The 6,404-nt window shown below is 50.5% G+C and overlaps 1 protein-coding gene across 2 annotated transcripts in view; it reads right to left on the bottom strand.

Moving 5' to 3' along the window:
• TCF25 (TCF25 ribosome quality control complex subunit) overlaps positions 1-6,404 on the bottom strand; it is a 23,808-nt gene that overhangs the window by 16,943 nt on the left and 461 nt on the right. The gene's annotated exons all lie outside the window — the stretch shown is intronic.

The following is a 6,404-nucleotide window of genomic DNA, read 5'->3' as shown; positions in this document are numbered from 1 at the left end:
GTTGCGGAGCACAGGCTCAGCGGCCATGGCTCACGGGCCCAGCCGCTCCGCGGCATGTGGGATCTTCCCGGACCGGGGCACGAACCCGTGTCCACTGCACCGGCAGGCGGACTCTCAACCACTGCGCCACCAGGGAAGCCCCTGGCCACGTATTTTACTTTCCCATGTTATAAACCCAACAACACACTATTACTTTTGCTTTACACAGCAAATTATCTTTAAAAGAAATTTTAAAACTAGAAAAGATTTATGTATTTACCCTACTATTCACCGTTTCCAGCACTCCTTCACATACATCCACATTCCCATCTGGTATTATTTACCTTCAGAATGAAGTTTCCTTTAACATTTCTTTTAGTGTAGGCCTTTCGACAATGAATTTTCTCAGCGTTTGGGTTTATGAAAACATCTTTATTTCACATTCATTTTTGAGAAGCATTTCACTGGATACACTATGCCCGGTCCACTTCTCTTTCGGCCCTTTAGAGATGGTGACCCACTGTCTGCAGGCCTGCTCTGATCTAACGATAGGTAAGTCAGTGATTGCTTCCCTGTAGACAATGTGTCTCTAACCTCCAGCTTCGTTTATGACTTTTCTTCACCATGGGTTTACAGCAGTTATGATTCAAACTGCTGCTAAATCATATCCTGCTTAGGGTTTGTTGAACTTTTTGGATCTATGGGGTTTTCGTTTGTGTCAAATTTGGGACTTTTTCTGCCACTATTTCATCAATTATTTTTTCTGCCCAACTTCCTGCCTCCGTTCCGCTCGCACAATTACAGACATTAGACTCCTTGATACTGTTCTACAAAGGACTGAGGCTATTCTTCCCCTTTCTGGACAGTCTGGATAGCATCTTTACCTTAACTTCAAGATCACTCATCTTTTCTTCTCAAGTGTCTAATCTGCAATTCAGACCATCAGGTTAGTTATGCATTTCAGATAATATATATTTTTCACATCTGGAATTAGCTCTTTTACAGTTTATATTTCTTTAGTGAGATTCCCTATATTTTCCCTCATTACGTTCATGCTTTCCTTTAAATCCTTGAATATATTTATATCTTGTCTTAGGTCTGTGTATGATTTTACCGTGTTTGTTTCTACCGAATGCTTTGTCTCCTGGTTATGAATCACATTTTCCTGCTTCTTCATGTGTCTGGTAATTTTTTAGTGTGTGCTAGCTGTCATGATGCTACACTGCTGAGTGACTAGATTTTGTCCTTTTATTTAATAAAGTGTTGACATTTGTTAGGCAGGCAGTTAATTTACTTGCAGATTAGCACAATACCTCCAAACTTTATTTATTTATTTATTTATTTTTTTCAGTACGCGGGCCTCTCACTGTTGCGGCCTCTCCCGTTGCGGAGCACAGGCTCCGGACGCGCAGGCTCAGCGGCCATGGCTCACGGGCCCAGCCGCTCCGCGGCACGTGGGATCTTCCCGGACCGGGGCACGAACCCATGTCCCCTGCGTCGGCAGGCGGACTCTCAACCACTGTGCCACCAGAGAAGCCCCCAAACTTTATTTTTAAGCTATCTTAAGACAGGCATAGAGTACTCTTCACTGGAAGGTGAAGTCAGCCCTACTGCTATGGAAGGGCCTTTCTGAAGCTTCCACTGGTCACCAGGCTTCTCGGTTAAGCCTTTTTGTTCTGGTCGGTAGAGCTGAATGTTTTCCCAAACCTGGGAGCTCGAGTGGTGGTGAGTGCCTCGTGTTGCCCTTCCCCCACTGGCTGTTCTATGCCCAACACAGCTTAGTATCGAGCCCAAGACTCCGAGCAGGTTTCCGGAACTCCTTCTCTCCAGCACCCTCCCCCTTACCTCCAGCCACGTCTACAGAGCCCAGATCTGATCTGTCCCCTGGCTCAGCGTGAGCACCACGATCTGCTGGACAGCCTTCCTGTGCTCACCTCTGGAGAGTGAGAAAGCCGGCACGGGGGGCTAGCGGGCCTCAGACCTGCAATGCTTGCTGTCTAATGTCTGAAAACGGCTCGCTCACGCATTTGGCTAGTTTTATAGTTATTCAGGGCAAGAAGGCGGCTCTAGTACCAGTTATTCTGCCATGGCTAGAAGTTGAAATCTTACTTTTGTTTCCATTCATCCGCTGCTTGGTTTACTGAGAGACTGTTTTTGGCTCTATAAAAATAAGCCTTTCGGGGACGTCCCTGGCGGTCCAGTGGTTAGGACTCGGCACTTTCACTGCTGGGGCCTGGGTATGATCCCTGGTCGGGGAACTAAGATCCCATAAGTCGCACGGTGCGGCCGAAAAAGACAAAACAAAACAAAAAACGCCTTTTGTTTTAGGGCCCCTGAGAGTGCTACTGGAAAAAAAAAAAGTTAGTTTTCCTATTAAAAGAGGGAAAACATTAAAACTTTACATTACTGAGGAAGTTCCTCTGCAGCACGCAGTCGGGGATGACCAAGCCTCGCCTTTCTACCATCTTTCAGTAGGTAGAAACTAGCATGGATGAGGCCACCTCTGCTAAAGGCTTTCTCACAGACCTGAGGACAAAAGAAGTGATGTGACATGACACTAACCTGAAGAATCTTAGAAAATTATTGTAATCCACGACCAAATGTGCCCCTGAGCAGTGAAAAATCTACAGGGGTTCCAATACCACCTGTTACCAAATGCGTCTGTGAACGTGAATCCAGGGTCTGGCTTCTCTGCCAGCAGAACTGGGCATCAAACATGAAGATGACCCATGTCCGCGAGTTGACGGTCACCGAACGACATCCAGTTCTTATTCCAGTGAAACAAGAGCAACCTCAACAATGACGCTTACTTTGGAACAAGTTTGCTTTTATTTAATTACACAATTTAGATTTCTTCCAATCTAGATTTATTTCAGAGACTGGCCACTATATTGTACATGAAAACAGAGAGACATAAACATGTAATCCTTCAGAAAAGGATAATCTTCCTTGCTAAAACTTTTCAATGGTATAGAATAAAGCCTGATAGTTTTTAAAAGCTTATGTGGTTTTTTATCAGATTGTCAAAGTGGTCCCTGACCCCAAAACACTAATAAATTCTATTTTACAACACCATTTTTAACAGTTGCACAGTACGTTATGCTGCAAAACTCAAACTATACCCTCAAAACAGGTGCATTTATTACATATAAATTATATTTCAATAAAACCAATTTTCAAAAACCACTCTGAATGAGGTCCGAAAGATGATTTCTAATCTAAGGCCAAGGAAACTCACCCAAGAGCCAGCAAAGAGGACAGTCCCAGCCAGTAAGTCACAGAAGGGTGTCTTCCCATTGCCCAGGGGGAGAGGGCGGTACCAGCCCCTAGAAACGTCTCTAAACCACTTAGGGCTACACGTTTCTACTGAAGTTCTTGGCTGTCAACATAATCTCATATCAACATTTGCTGAGTACTGCGCGCCTGGCGTGGGCTAAGGGCTGTACGCGTGAGTTCACTGCCTCTTTGTGACAACCCCATGAGGTAAGTAACATCACCCCCAGGAAACAGGGGAGCCGACGCGTACGTTCGGAACCCTGCCCAAGTTCTCACGGGTAAGAAGAGGCGGAGCCAGGACGCAAAGCCCGTGTGCAGACGCTCACACTCTGTCCTCAGAGGAAACACTGACTCAAGCCGCGACCGCTCCACACACTTACGAGAACAGACACTGTTCCGGGGATGGGGACACGCAAGGGAACAACAAAGTCTCTGTTCTCACACGGCTGATGCTCTCCGGAAGTGGGGGCCAAGCAGCACGAGATAAAAAGAACACGTGGGTAACTCGTACGGTTTGTTCTGTGATAACTTCCAGGGAAAAAGGAAAAAGATCAGAAGAACGGGGCGGGGGGGGCGCTGTAACTTTAAACCGGTGGGACGGGTAAGCAAGAGTCAGAAGGCGACATGTGAGCGAAGCCTGAGCGGGCGAAGCGACACAGGAATATGGGGTATTCCGGGCAGAGGGGCGGTGGGGAGACCTGTGTTCCGGGTCTGTGGCTGGAGCAGAGCGGGCGAGATCAGGGAGAGATGAGGCGGGCGATCCGGGCCCTGGGGGGCTGCGAGAAAGGACGGCTGAGAGCAGATGTGGGCCTAACAGGATCCTTGTGGCTGCTGCACCCAGACAGGCTGCAGAGGCCAAGAGGACGAGCGGGACTGGGTCAGAAGTATCCAGGCAGAGGTCAGGGCTACACCGCAGGTGCTACACCTGCAGCCGCCCGGGACTTCACCAGGGTCTGCATGTGGTGTGTGACAGAAAAAGGTCAGGGGTGTATTCCGGGCTGCTGGCCTTGGCAACAGGAAGAGTGGCGCTGCCCTCAACAGACAGGGAGGGCTGGAGGAGGCAGGGAGGGCACTTAAAGTCTGGACACACTGAGCATGAGACGTCTGCGAGACACCTAAAGGAGATGACGTAAAGATGGCGCCTGAATCCAGAGACTACGACGGAGGTCTGTGCAACATCAGGGTCCTGCCGGAGAGCAGAAGAGAACACACACAGCACAGCACTCAGCAGGGGCAGCTGCTGGGCCCCTCTGACCTGACTGATACCACAGGGAGGCCACAGAAGCACCTTTTCCCTCTATTCACACACAGAAGCACCTGCCTTTTTTTTTTTTCATCTATCCCCACACCCTGGCCCACTGTCCATCTACCCTCCTTTCTTCTTCAGATGGAACGCTAACTTTGCTTTAGAGACAAACACCAGGGCATGGTTCAGAGTACAATTTTAGGGACTTCCTCAGTGGCGCAGTGGTTAAGAACCCGCCTGCCGATGCAGGGGACACGGGTTTGAGCCCTGGTCTGGGAAGATCCCACGTGCCGCAGAGCAACTAACCCCATGCACCACAACTACTGAGCCTGCGCTCTAGAGCCCGTGAGCCACAACTACTGAGCCCACGTGCCACTACTGAAGCCCCCCGCGCGCCTAGGGCCCGTGCTCCGCAACGAGAGAAGCCACCACAATGAGAAGCCCATGCACTGCAATGAAGAGTAGCCCCCGCTCGCTGCAACTAGAGAAAGCCCACGCACAGCAACACAGACCCAACACAGCCAAAACTAAATACGTAAATAAATTTATTAAAAAAACAAAAAAAGAGTCCAGAGCCTGGATTTCACTGTGGGTGTCACTTACTACCTCATTTGTACAATGGGGACAACATGACCTTCCCAGACCGTAAGACACACGACATCGCAGCAGGGCCTGGAATGTGGGAACGTTTTCCAAATGAGTTACTGTTGCTTAAGACTGAAAAAAAAAAGAAGACTAAACCTGGAGGATGTCAGAATAAGGAGAAAGTACACTTGACAGACGGTCAGGGAAAATAGCCGACTTCAGCACAAACCCATTTCAGCCTGTTAACAAGTGGAATGGAAAGAAGCCTTGAGGGTTTTGAGAGAAGTCAAAAAATGACTGGAAAACCTAGGGATAAATGATGTGATGGGAGCACTGGGGAAAAACCGGCCATGTGTGGAGAACCGTGGAAGCTGGGTGGGGACCCGTGAAGGTTACTTGTACTGCTCTATTTTTGCATGTGTTTGAAATTTCCCATAATAAAAAATTAAAAACAAAGAAATGGCAAGAAACAAGGGAGCGGGGAGGCTCAGAAGAGGTGGCAGGAGGGTCTGAAGAATCTGAGGACGGACTTGGTCCCGCCTCCAGCAGAAACTACAGGGTGAGGCTGCCTCTTACCTTGGAGGAACATGGACAATCTCTAAACCAAACTCCCACGCTGGCGGCCCACACTCCCCAGTCTTAGGATGGTCCCCTAACCTGCCAACTTCCTGTGAAGTTGGGAGCGGTTGCCAGACTAAGAGACCTTACAGACGGCAACTGGGCAGCTGGTGTCTCCACGATCTTCACACCTACTGGTACTCCTCCAATCACTCGGCAACGGCGGTCGCGCCCTAGTGTGCACCGGGCGCACGGTGCTGGGGACACACGGTGAGCAAAGCAGACACGCTACCTGCTGCTCGGGGCGGTCAAGCGAGCGAGAACGAGCACGTGCAAAATTACAGACTTAGGCCAGCGCTACGGAGACGGGGTGTGTGGGGGGATGGCGTTATTTCTCTGTGCCAGACGCCTGCTATGGGGACGCAGCGATGGGCAAGAGCGAGGCACCGAGTCCTGGGTTGTGAGGAGCAACCGAGATCGTTTGCGAAGGCCCTGCGACGGCACCACGAGGGAGACACTTAACCCTTAAATCAGGTTGGCGACCCCAGACCCTGGGAGCGAAGCCTCGCCCACTGCGCTGCGGCCCCGCCCACCGCGCTGCAGCCAGGACCCCCACTTACCCCGCCCCCGGAAGTATGGTCCCGCCCCTCACCGCAGCCCAAAGCCAACGTAGCCACGCCCCCGGCCTCAGGCCACCGCCCACTCCTTTCGCCCCGCCCCCCCCCCCGGCCCGCCCCCCGCCGCCCCCGCCCCCCCCCGC

This window comes from Physeter macrocephalus, chromosome 17, assembly GCF_002837175.3.
Source record: "Physeter macrocephalus isolate SW-GA chromosome 17, ASM283717v5, whole genome shotgun sequence".
NCBI lineage: Eukaryota > Metazoa > Chordata > Mammalia > Artiodactyla > Physeteridae > Physeter > Physeter macrocephalus.
This window is presented reverse-complemented; position numbering and strand designations above follow the sequence as displayed.